Here is a 13,615-nt window from a genome sequence, read left to right as displayed (position 1 = left end):
TGTCCTGCCCAGCAGACCTTCTAGAGGTTCTTCCAGGAACAAGGAAAGACAGTCCTTTCCCCAGATCCTCAGATGTTTGCTGGCTGAAGAGGTGACAGAAGCTGAATTTTCAGGCTCTAGCACTTGGTTGTGTAGTCCCAGGTCTAACTGTTGACCACCGCAGATGACCAGAGGCTCAGCAGTCACCTCTCAGTGAAAGATGCCATGAGACACATGAAACTACTGGCAGATGTGCTGAACTGCCTCCATCCCTGGCTTTCAAGGGGATCTCAATTCTTAAACGCAAATCACTGTTTGCTCAGTTTCTTTTGGTAGAGGTAGAGCTGTGACAGGAGCCTCTAACTGCTGCAAGGGGAGCTGGTGCTTGAGTCTGGATTCCATAGGACATGCTCACAGCACAGCTTCTCAGCAAGAAAGATCCCATATTGTCCCCACGAACGTTTTGTTATATATATATATATATATACACACGCACGCGGGGTCGTTGGGAACCTTAGGCAAAACACTTCTGCACTAGCCACTGCAACACCAGAGCATCATCTACTGTAAGATCACACCGGCAGTCCCACAGTTCAACTGCCACATTTAACATGGGGACGCTACAAAAAAAAAAAAAAAGAGGAACGGGGCACTACGTGGGCATCTATTCCATCCTGCTGCACCGCTTCTCTTCAATCGCAGTGAACAAACTTTGCTTTCAAGAAGACTTCCAGGGACAACCATCACCAGCTACAACAGAAGACACACACACACGGTTTTAAGAAAAAAAAGCAAGCTTGCTACACGAAAAAAAATTAATAGAAACATTGGTCAACTACAGCAGCAATAAAATGAACAAATGCTACATTATGGAACACGCACATTGAATTCTATTTGATTAACTTGGCAAAATAAACTTAAAATAAACATGCACATATTTTGAAATTACTATAGATCTGTCTACAATTTCCAACTTTTTTTTTTTTTGTTGATGCATCATTACTTACGCATAGGCAAAACATTGTGGAGACTCCCTAAGGAGAACAGTTCTTACGAAGAATAGCAAAGTGGGGAGAATTAGAGGTCTAGAAATTACTGAATGTTAAGCCTGCTTTAGGTAACACCTATTGTTATTCTAAGTTAGCAGTTGTCTCTTGAAACAGAACCAGCAAAGAGCTTTAATTTCATCTTCTTAGAGTAATTGGGACGTTTCTGGCAACTCTGCGATTTGCAGCGTTTCACACAAACGGAGCCCGGGGGGGGAACAGGGTCGCCGCACCCAGAATCATTAAGTGGTTCTGCCCCTCTGCTTCTTTACGGCAGAACCGCGGCAGCCAAACGAGCAGTTCCAGGATTGCTGCAGCCAGCGACAGAAATAACACCACAGGAGACAGAACGCTACATGCTACTTTTCGAAGAAGTAACAGTGATTTCTAACAGGAACTCCGGGCATGGGAGAAAGAAACAGTTTGTACATTCTTGAGACAAGCATCGCTTTCACAAAACCTGATCAGCTGAGCAGCCAAGAAAAATCCACTTTCACTAAGACACATTAGTTTCTCAGCAGTGATATTTAAAATAATTTATACATATTACTTCATTACATACAGTGTGCCAAAAAAAACAGGTCAAAGCAAGGTCAATACCTCAGATACACCTTGGAAATACCCACACCTCCGAACTGGCAGGATATTTAAGATGACAATTGCCTCTGTCTCAAGAATCCTCTAAAAAACCACTGAATCGAAGTTTATCTTTAGTGATTATTTGTCCCATTTTCAGACACATCTCTGTCAGTTTCTGACCTGCTCTAGCAAGAGTGTTCTCTTTAAAATTGTTTTACTGGATTCCACTTCAGTCACATCCTTTCTCTGCGCCCTCAGAGGTAAGATCCGAGCCAGTAGTTTCAGTAAATGATTTTCCTCCACACAAATCTCTGAGGTTAAAGGGGTACCGACCATCGCAATCTGCTATTCCTCTGCATCCCGCCGAGCCATCGCTATTCAGACTACCTGCCCCGCACCTTCCTACATGATGCACTGATGTGCCTCCAAATGAGGCATTCTGCACCAACGGGCCCATTCAAATAGGCTAAATAAGGAGGTTTTGACTGATTACAGACAATCTAAGCATTCTGTGAAAAGCAGTGCAAAGACCAAGCACACCAAGTGATCGAGGCTCCTGGAGCCAGCTAATTAGCAACGCTAGTCACAACTGTGTGTCTCAGCTGAGCTCCAGAAGACACTTCAGCAGCTAAAGGAGCATTTTACTGCATTTCCTTTCTCCAATTTGTCTCAGTACATCGGTCAAAAAGATCTCATTTACACAGTCAGAAAGTAGTCTTCAGCTCTTTTGCACAATTATATGGCACGGAGTATCAATTCTCCTTCTCTGACTGTGCCCGTAAGCCTGGGCTCATCCAACCTGACTTTATTGATATGGAGCTCACGATCTCAGAAGTGACGACCACCTCGCGTTGCTGTGTTTAGCAGGTGAACTCACAGACATTCCCAGGAAGGGAAACGTCTTTTTATTTATTCTATTAAAATCGTAATTGAGATCTTCTTTAAAAAAAAGAAACAAACAGTTTTCCATATGACTGCTAATTAAAAAAGGCCCTTTTTTTTAAATAGCATTAACATAGATTTTGGGCTATTTTTCATACATTCAGAGGAACAGAGCAAGCTATTAGCTAAAACATTTTTTACTGATCGAGGCAACAATTGCATTAAAATGAAAGCATGCCAGAAAGCATACACAAACAGCAGTGGGGAAAAAAAAAAGGTAATACTTTTTAAGAGTAATTTTTAATACTCCAATGTAAATAAAAGCTCCTGAAAGCATTTCTTAAGATGTACATAGCCACTTTAATATCTAAGCTTACTTGGTAAAGGAGTTTATTTTTTCAAATGTGTTCTTATTGTTTGCATTAAAACACTAAGTACTATATTTGTCATAGTCTGTACAATCATTCAGTTTTCTGTTGCTGGGGACCTTTCCAACTGGAAAGTATAAAAAAGGACAACTGTAAATAAATTATAAAATTGGCATGCATCTGGATAGCTGCAAAACTTCATTTTTCAACCATTTCAAATTTAATGTTTCCACCCGTTTCAGTTAGACAGAACTTAACAATTAAAAAGCACTGTATTTAGTGCTATCTCAAAATACTTTAAAAAAACTTCAGCAGAACATACACAGAAGCGCTATTACACAAAGTTTCCTGTGTCTTAAGACAATGCCACTCACTGGGATTGCAAAAACAGAGGGAAAAATTGCCAAAACTAAAAGGTACCTTACAAAAGAATGCACATTCTCAAAGAGGCACTGCTTTACTAAGAAATTCAATACTATGTAAAAAGCAATTCACATTTTATTTTAAATTGCAATAAACTGTACAAAAATGTTTTATTCTTGCCAAAAAATAACAGCAATATTTTCAGTCTTACTTCTAGACGAACAACAAACTCTTATTTTAATCTTTCCTGGGTGCGTTTACAAATAAACAGACAACAAGATGCACGATTTTGTGTCAGAATCGGGATAAAACGAACAGATTTATACGTTTATGGAGTAAGTTTTAAGGTTTTAGTGTCTTTTAGGAATTTCAGTACTTCTGCCATGCCTGTTAAAAGCCTAAAGAGAAAGTTTTGTGTCTCACACAAAGGAATGTAAACAGTCATCAAGAGATTAAAGAGGTTGACTCTTCCAATGAAACCATAAACGTACCTCTATACCACTGACATTCACTTTACACCGAGAACAGTCCACAGCACGAGGATCGTGCAATAGCTGAATCCACCCTCCAAATGCCAATTAAATACACAAAGACATATTTTTTTTAAGTTTTCAAAAAGAATTAAAACCTAAATAACAGAACTGAAACGAATTTTACTTTTTAACATCTTGAATTATTTTTTTCTTATCCTAATTCATGAGTGAATATGTAACAGCTCCATCAGATCTACAATCACAATGTCCTTTGTCCAAGATGCAATAAAATAAAGGAGCACCTAGTTAAGTCAATCAGATGTAGAAAGCACCTCTGCCAAGAGCACGGGCTTATTTTCAGGCTTGGCTTTGTTCGCATAACACATTTAATGCAGACTGACAAAACACAATTTGGGTCACTGACCACAGCTTCTTCAGTCCGAGACCTAAAATGGAAATACAATTGCAGTGATTTTTAAGATTTCACAGGTTTTTTTTCTCAGCGTTGAAACTTAATTAAGAAAAAGCTGTTTCAACAGATTGGCTAGCGCTTAAAAAACTAAGCATCTTCTGTTACTTCAGAGTTGTTTGAGCGAATAAAGTCTTCTTGAAATTCCACTTTATCTGGATAGAGTTTAATGTAGGTGTCCACCATTAAATCTAAATCATGTTTTATATCAAAGTTTATGTTCAGCAAAGCTAGGTTGCTCGACCTTTGCTCTGTCAAGGTGTTTTTCAGGTACGCCTTCAAGCGCTTTCGTCCAATTTCATATTTTTCATTCTCCACCTTCATCACTGGAAGTATGCACAAGACTTTAAGCAATGCGTAAACATTAGGGAAAAACTTAATGTCAGGCAAGTGAAGCGCTTCATAAATAGTAGCTGGAAGTTCAATATCTTTTCCTCTGTGCTTCCACTTGATTCTCCAACAATGAAGCTCAGCAGAAAGCGTGTCTGGATTAGGCAAGTCATTTTTATACATGTCAGCATGATGCTCCTCGGACGTATTAAATTTCAGCTGCCCCATGACTGAGGGCACCAACGATAAACACTTAAGAGCTTTTAAATGTTGTTCTGAGAATATATCTTTTAATTCTTGAATAATATGCTCCACCGTGGGGACACTAAGGATTTCTTTGTAGTAATTTTCTGACGTTACCTCAGAGTCCAAGCTTCCCTGTCGTGCCCTGCGAAATTTTCCAGGGAGTTTAATTTGTACATCCAGTTTTGTAGCCAAATTTGTTGCTTCCTCAAACCAAAACTCATGGTAAACTTCAATATTCTCCATCACTTCATTCAGAGAATGCAACACTGCTGTTAAGCTGCTAGCGGCAAAGAACACATCTGATGTTTGTCCTTGGAGATTTTTTCCGAAGGCTCTTGTAAAAGACAGAACGTTTTTCAGAATTACAATAGTGACAATGAAGTCAAAATCTGTTAATGCACTCGAAAGTACAAATGCCCGTCCGGCAATAAAGTTGTTCCACCTGACGGATGAGTCACTGCTTACCGCATCCAAGCACAGTACCAACGCTTGCATGAGGTCCACTAAAACCTCAAAAGCATCATGCCTGCCTGTCCACTGAGAACGGCAGATCTCCTTCAGCTCGTTACCCTTGTCCTTATTGTTCTGAAAAAGAACAGAAATCGTGTTGTCCAGTTCTACTAGCAATTGTGGAGACTGATTAAAAAGACAGCAAACTTCTTCGATTGTTCCCAGTGCAATGGAAACGCCAACAACAGGAACCGATTTTGCTAGCCAAACATTTAAGGCACACGAGGAACACAGTGTATACACAGCTTGTGGATACTTTTCCAAGAGTCTTGTAGCCACAACTTTCATTTTAGAAGCAAAGCCACTGGAGACGATGTAGGCTTGACCTCGACAGTACTCCATGTTTAGACCCCATTTTTCAGTAATAGTCGTGTGGAACTTAACAGCTAAAATATCAGGATCAGCCTCATATGGTAAAAACCCTATAAATTCTTCTCTTAGATTATGAGAATCATCAACAAATCTCACCAACACTGGCAAATGTTCCTCTCCTGCTATGTCTACTACTTCATCAGTGACAATAGAAAAGAAGTGCGAGTCTCTTACTTCCCTCAGTGTCTCTTCTCTAACACAGCTTTCACAGATCTCAAGCATTTGTTTCTGCTGAGTTTTCGAACAATACTCAAGATTGACTGCAGTCATCTCAAATCGTTTCCTCAGAACTTCATCTCCAGCATTTATTCTATATTCCAGTAGAGCCTGAAAGTTATCTGAAGTAAAAATACCTTCTGGAAGCTCATCAACATTATGGCCATCCAAAGGAATGTTTTGTTTACCCATTAGGATCAAAATTTCAAACAAAGATTTAAGGTAATCTTTGTTTTCTCGTTCTTCCAGTGTTAAGGGGACAGCTTCTTCCTCTTGTTCTTCCCCTCCTTCCTCTGAGACAGTGTTTTGTTCATTGCTTTCATTCAATTCTTGAGTTGCCTGTTCCCGTTCAAAAGCTTCATCAACTACAAAATATAAAATACCGTAGAGTGTCAAGATAACACAAATTAAACATAAGATTTGCTTTCCCTTACTATCCCCATTACCTTTAAGTTGCTAGAGTCCAGGGAAGAATGTTCCCAGTTTAAAAGTGAATGACTATTTTGGAGTTTAGACTGGCTGTTTGAATCAAGCAGGAACTCAATTATCCTCCCGATATGTATATAAACTTACAGTTAGGTGTCCTGCATTACCTTGTCAGCCTTAATAAACAAAGCTTTTATGAACTCAATTATTTTGCCCACTTACTCTTTTGTTGCTTCAGTGTTCTTATTTCATCTTCACTCTTAAAAAAAAACCAAAAACATATTGATGATAATGTCTATCACATCACCTTAAAATATTAAAACACACCAAAATCAGACACAAATATTGGAGATGAGACCATTTTAAGAGTGCTAATATTTACCAAAAAGTGCTAGAATGTCCAGGAGAAGGAGATTTCTTCAGATATTTTATTGCTGCCACGACACATATCTACTAACCACATGAGAATAGTTTGTTACTACTGCTAAGGTTCCTATACTTATGCGTATATTCAATATATATTTTATAATTACTAGTAAATAGATTCCATTAAAGAATTCTGTTTCAATATGAACATGCACAGTCAGTAGACAGAACTGTCTTTACTTTCAGTCAATAAACAGACTCAAACAAATCCATGAAGGAAATACTTTAAAATTGTCTGTAAATTTTCCAACATATAAGCAGAGTTTAGGAGTTGAATTCTTCTTAATGTTCAGTATACTTATAACCACAGACACTTAGAGAAACTTTTTCTATAAATGACTAGGTTTGAAGGGGGATGGGGATGAAACCAGGATTACAAAAGTGGTGCCTGGGAGAAGCGTACCAGTGCTTCTGGGTAAAAGTGTTAGCAAGGTCTTGCAGCCTGTCCCAGTGATGGTGGGGGATGGTGAATTGTGTGACAGCAAAGACATGAGGGGTAGTGATAATTTGGCAGCTACAGTAGCGTCTGAGCATGATCAGGTGCGAATTAGGGCTTGTCCCCCCAAGAAAGGGGCAGGACAATTAGCCCAGTTGAAGTGCATCTATACTAATGCACGCAGCATGGGGAATAAACAGGAGGAGCTGGAGGCCATTGTACAGCAAGGAAGCTATGATATAGTTGCCATCACAGAAACATGGTGGGAGGACATACACAACTGGAGTGCTGTAATTGATGGCTACCAACTCTTCAAAAGGGATAGGCAAGGGCAAGGAAGGAGAGGTGGTGGGGTGGCTCTCTATGTTAGGGGCAGTTTTGAATGTCTGGAACTTAAGAGTGTGGATGACAGTGTTGAGTGTGTATGGATAAGAATTAAGGGGAAGGCCAATAAGGCAGACATTGTGATGGGAGTTTGTTATAGACCTCCCAATCAGGATGTAGAAGCTGATGAAGTATTCTATAAGCAGCTAGCAGAGGTCTCACAATCGTCTGCCCTTATTCTTGTGGGGGACTTCAACTTCCCAGATGTCTGCTGGAAATACTACGCAGCAGAGAGGGAACAGTCACGAAGGTTCCTGGAGTGTGTGGAAGACAACTTCCTAACACAGCTGATGAAGGAACCAACTAGGGGAAGTGCCCTACTGGACCTACTGTTTGTTAACAGAGAAGGTCTTGTGGGGGATGTAAAGGTTGGAGGTCGCCTTGGGCAGAGTGATCATGAAATGATAGAATTTTCAATTCTCGATCAAGTAAGGTGGGGAGCCAGCAAAACTGCCACCTTGGACTTCTAAACAGGCAGACTTTAGCCTGTTTAGAAGCATGGTTGAGAGTGTCCCTTGGGAGGCAGTTTTTAAGAGCAAAGGTGCCCAGGAAGGCTGGGCATACTTCAAGCACGTGTTCTTAAAAGCGCAGGAGAAGGCCATCCCCTTGTCTCGAAAAACAAGCAGATGGGGAAGAAGACCAGCCTGGCTAAATAGAGAACTTTGGCTGGACCTCAGGAAAAAAAGGGAAGCTTACATTCTCTGGAAAAGGGGGTTGGCAACTTATGAGGACTATCAAGATATAACAAAGCTATGTAGGGAGAAAATGAGAAGGGCCAAAGCTCAATCAGAACTCAGCTTGGCCACTGCAGTTAAAGACAATAAGAAGAGATTCTTTCAGTATATCAATAGAAAAAGGAAGACTAGGGAAAATGTAGGCCCACTGGTGAATGAGACAGGTGCCCTAGTGGTGGAAGACACAGAGAAGGCAGAGTTACTGAATGCCTTCTTTTCTTCGGTCTTCACTGCTAAAGCTGTCCCTCATGAATCCCACACTCTGAAGGCAAAGGGGAAGGTCTGGAGAGAGGAAGATTTGCCCTCAGTTGAGGAGGACCGTGTCAGAGACCACTTGGCCAAGCTGGACATTCATAAGTCCACGGGCCCTGATGGCATGCATCTGCGAGTGCTGAGAGAGCTGGCGGATGTTATTGCTAGACCACTCTCCATTGTCTTTGAACGGTCACGGAGAACAGGAGAGGTGCCTGAGGACTGGAGGAAGGCTGACATCACTCCAATCTTCAAAAAAGGCAAGAAGGAGGACCCAGGGAACTACAGACCAGTTAGTCTCACCTCTGTCCCTGGGAAGGTAATGGAGCGACTCATTCTGGATGTAACCTCCAAACACGTTGAGGAACAGGAAGTTATTGGAAGTGGTCAACATGGATTTACCAAGGGTAAATCATGCTTGACCAATCTGATAGCTTTCTATGATGTTATAACTGGTTGGCTGGATGAGGGGAAAGTCGTAGATGTCATCTACCTTGACTTTAGCAAGGCTTTTGACACTGTCTCCCATAACATCCTCATTAGGAAGCTGAGGAAGTATGGGCTAGACAAGGTGACAGTGAGGTGGATTGAGAGTTGGCTGCGGGACAGAACTCAGAGGGTTGTGATCAGCGGCACAGAGTCTAGTTGGAGGCCTGTAACCAGTGGTGTCCCCCAGGGGTCAATACTCGGTCCAATTTTGTTTAATATATTCATTAATGACCTGGATGAGGGGACAGAGTGTATCCTCAGCAAGTTTGCTGATGATACCAAACTGGGTGGGGTGGCTGACACCCCAGAGGGCCGTGCTGCCATCCAGCGTGACCTGGACAGGCTGGAGAGCTGGGCAGAGAAGAACCTAATGAGGTTCAACAAAAGCAAGTGCAAGGTCCTGCACCGGGGGAGGAAGAATGCTAGGCACCAGTATAGGTTAGGGGTGGACCTGCTGGGAAGTAGCTCAGAGGAGAAGGATCTGGGGGTTGTGGTAGACAATAAATTATCCATGGCCCAGCAATGTGCCCTTGTTGCCAAAAAGGCCAATGGAATCCTGGACTGCATAGGGAAGAGTGTGGCCAGTAGGTCGAGGGAGGTCATTCTCCCCCTCTACTCTGCACCGGTGAGGCCACAACTGGAATACTGTGTCCAGTTTTGGGCTCCCCAGTTCAAGACAGACAGGGAACTGCTGGAGCGAGTCCAGCAAAGAGCAACTAAGATGATTAAGCGATTGGAGCATCTGCCTTATGAGGAATGGCTGAGAGAGCTGGGACTCTTTAGCCTGGAGAAGAGAAGGCTGAGGGGAGACCTTATTATGGCGTACAAGTATCTAAAGGGTGGGTTGAAGGAGGATGGAGCCAGGCTCTTTTCAATGGTTCCCAGTGACAGGACGAGGGGTAATGGGCACAAGTTAGAACACAGGAAGTTCCGTTCAAATACACGGAAAAACTTCTTTACAGTGAGGGTGACAGAGCACTGGCACAGGCTGCCCAGGGAGGGTGTGGAGTCCCCTTCTCTGGAGATTTTCAAGACCCGCCTGGATGCAGTCCTGAGTGATGTGCTCCGGGCAATCCTGCTCTGGCAGGGGAGTTGGACTAGATGATCTCTAGAGGTCCCTTCCAACTCTGAAAACTCTGTGATTCCGTGACGCAAAAGAGGTACCACCAAGACACAATTCCACAAAAAACTGCTTGATCTTTGTTTTATACATGGATCAGCTTCTCAGAACAATAAGCTAAAACAAACATGTCTGAATTGGTGCAGACTTCAAAAGTTAAATGGGTGAACTGAAGGTCACAATCAATACATAGCGAGACTTTCAGGGTACTACGCATAAGTTGTATTCAGTTAGCGCTGTAGTAACAGGCAAAAGGAAGCTATACACTTTCTTTGGAAGACAGAATCAGCTCTGGATCAATACATTTAATTTTCTGGATTACTTCATTAAAGTTTCCTTAGTAGATAAAATTTATTTCAGCTTAATATTTGGGCATTTAACATATAATCATCAAAAAGGTACTAGAATAGGCAGCACGGAAAATGCAAACACTCAGGTGCTAAATATTATTATTTGACACTTTTATACAAACGTTTCAGATTAACTTAGTTGCATTTACTGTTTTAATATAAAAAAAAAAAATACATGAAAAACTTACCAGCTCTTTTATCCTTTTCCTATGTCTGCTGTGGGGATTGTTCAGGTGACTTGTAAGATCAAATATAGTTGGCACAGCATTATCCCGTAAAACCGTTCTGTAAGGGCTCTGAAAGAAGAAAGACAGCTAGATGAAGGCTATCTTTGGGAAGATCTCACTCTGTGTGCACAAAAAGCACCTAGAACTTCAAATGCCATGTGCACCCCCCCAGTTTCTTTTTTCTTCCTTTTTTAAAAAACTATTGTCACTTTTGGATGTGAGAAAAGCTATGCTAGGCAATTCACATTTTGGGGTATCAACACTGAAAATGAAGAGAGATACTAAAAAAAACCCCAGCACTCCAACCCCAACCACAAATACTTTTTCTTCCCCTTTATCTTTTTGAAAATAGGGGTTATGTTTCCCCTTTTCCAGGTCCCTGCTGACTGGAACAGGGGAAACATAACCCCTATTTTCAAAAAGAGAAACAAGGAAGACCCAGGGAACTACAGGCCAGTCAGTCTCACCTCTGTGCCTGGCAAGATTATGGAGCAGATCCTCCTGGAAACTGCTGAGGCACGTAGAAAACAAGGAGGTGATTGGTGACAGCCAGCATGGCTTCACCAAGGGCAAGTCACGCCTGACAAACTTGGTGGCCTTCTACGAAGGGGTTACAGCAGCAGTGGACAAGGGAAGACCAACTGATGTCATCTATCTGGACTTGTGCAAAGCGTTTGACACTGTCCCACATGATATCCTGGTCTCTAAATTGAAGAGACATGGATTCAACAAATGGACCACTCAGTGGATACAGAACTGGCTGGATGGTCACACTCAAAGAGTTGCGGTCAACGGCTCGATGTCCAAGTGGAGACCAGTGACAAGTGGCATTCTTCAGGGGTCGGTACTGGGGCCTGTACTGTTCAACATCTTTGTCGGCGACATGGACAGTGGGATAGAGTGCACCCACAGCAAGTTTGCCGATGATACCAAGCTGTTTGGTGAGGTAGACACGCTGGAGGGGTGGGATGCCATCCAGAGGGACCTGGACAGGCTGGAGAGGTGGGCCCAAGCCAACCTCGTGCACTTCAACCAGGCCAAGTGCAAGGTCCTACATCTGGGTCGGGGCAAGCCCAAGCACAAACGCAGGCTCGGCGAGGAATAGCTGGAGAGAAGCCCTGAGGAGAAGGACCTGGGGGTGCTGATTGACGAGAAGCTCAACATGAGCCAGCAGTGTGTGATCGCAGCCCAGAAGGCCAACCATATCCTGGGTTGCATCAGAAGTGTGGCCAGCAGGTCAAAGGAGGTGATTCTGCCCCTCTACTCCACTCTTGTGAGACCCCACCTGGAGCACTGCATCCAGCTCTGGAGTCCCCAACAGAAGAAGGACATGGACCTGTTGAAGCGGGGCCAGAGGAGGCCACAAAAACGTTCCGAGCGCTGGAGCACCTCTCCTATGAGAAGAGGCTGAGCGAGTTGGGGCCGTTCAGCTTGGAGAAGAGAAGGCTCCGGGGAGATCTTCTTGCGGCCTTCCAGTACCTCAAGGGGGCCTACAGGAGAGCTGGGGAAGGACTTATTACTAGGGCATGTAGCGATAGGACAAGAGGGAATGGCTTTAAACCAGAAGAGGGCAGGTTCAGATTGAACATTAGGAAGAAGTTTTTCACCATGAGGGTGGTGAGGCACTGGCACAGGTTGCCCAGAGAGGTTGTTGAGGCCCCATCCCTGGAGGTGTCCAAGGCCAGGCTGGACGTGGCCTTGGGCAACCTGGTCTAGTGAGAGGTGTCCCTGCCTATGGCAGGGGGGTTGGAACTCGACAGATCTTCAAGGTCCTTTCCAACCTAAACCATTCTATGATCTTCATACTAAAGACGCCAGATGCAATACTGTAATATTATTTATTTTTTCTGGATAAAAAGACATCCACGCATCAGAAAGGAAACCTTTTTGTACTATCGAGCTTTGTTTTTTGTCACCTATTTCACAATTTTAGAAACAATCTCATAACCATTTTCACAATGAAAATGTTCAACTGCTTCTTTATGTAGACTTATGGATTCCACAAAACACTATTATGAAAGATCATCACGAAGGAAAACGCATCTGTCAAATGAGCAGCAGGAGAAAAAGACTTCTAGGTGGTCATGTAAATGTTTCTAGCAGTTAAAGAAAAATATTTTAAGTGAAATTTTATATTTGGATATACTGTGAACTTCTGTCATCTAAACTGGCTGATTTCCAGTAAGTACAGAATTTTAACTTATTATTTTACCTGTCATTAGATTGAAATACATTTTAAAGAATCTGAGTTTCATAAAGCTTCATGTCTGATTCAGAATTACTTCCAACATTCCTTTGTTCGTTTGTTTCTGCGATGCTGGCTAATCAGACCCCCTGTCGTCTAATACCACCAGGAGCTCAAAGTCTGACCTGTGTATTTTAATTACCCTCCACAACTAAAGGACTGATTTTGCCTACCTATCAGAGTAAAATTCAGCCTGGAAATTAATACTTGATACAAACCCCCAAATCCAGAGTTTCCTACAGTTATGTAAGCTGGTAAAATCATCATTATCATGTTAACAAGAAGAATTGAAAGTTATTATTTCATTAACAGGAAACAGTGCCATGATTTTAGCTGGATAAAACATAACAGGAACCAAAACCTTGAGAGATGCAAAGAATGTGTAAATCTTTTGGCCACAACAGAGTGTAATTTAACTGAATCACACCATGTACACACTTCAGTAACAGCACATTAACGATTTTAAATAATTAGAGGTATGCAAACTTACATACTTACACCCAATAAATTTATATAATGTTGTAACATCTAGCGACAACAAACCAAATAAGCATTGTTCTGCATGAAGAAAGGACTGCAGTGAAGACCAGGGCTCCACAAACATATTAAATCAGCAGGAGCAGCTCTCCTCTTCCCCAACTGCTCATTTCCACCTCAACCTTTGTGCCAACATCTGCGAGCCGATGCAGTGCC

At 42.3% G+C, this 13,615-nt stretch overlaps 1 long non-coding RNA gene across 1 annotated transcript; it reads right to left on the bottom strand.

The window, feature by feature from the left end:
• Nucleotides 1-5,978: 5,978 nt before the first annotated feature.
• LOC309678195 lies at nucleotides 5,979-10,717 on the bottom strand. Its single transcript, XR_014269736.1, has 3 exons — nucleotides 10,639-10,717; nucleotides 6,482-6,518; nucleotides 5,979-6,198 (listed from the first exon to the last, which is right to left on the bottom strand). It is a non-coding gene; the product is annotated as an uncharacterized lncRNA (long non-coding RNA).
• Nucleotides 10,718-13,615: the final 2,898 nt, after the last annotated feature.

The sequence above is a fragment of the Vanellus vanellus genome (assembly GCF_965231255.1).
Source record: "Vanellus vanellus genome assembly, chromosome: 1".
Taxonomy (NCBI): Eukaryota; Metazoa; Chordata; class Aves; order Charadriiformes; family Charadriidae; genus Vanellus; species Vanellus vanellus.
This window is presented reverse-complemented; position numbering and strand designations above follow the sequence as displayed.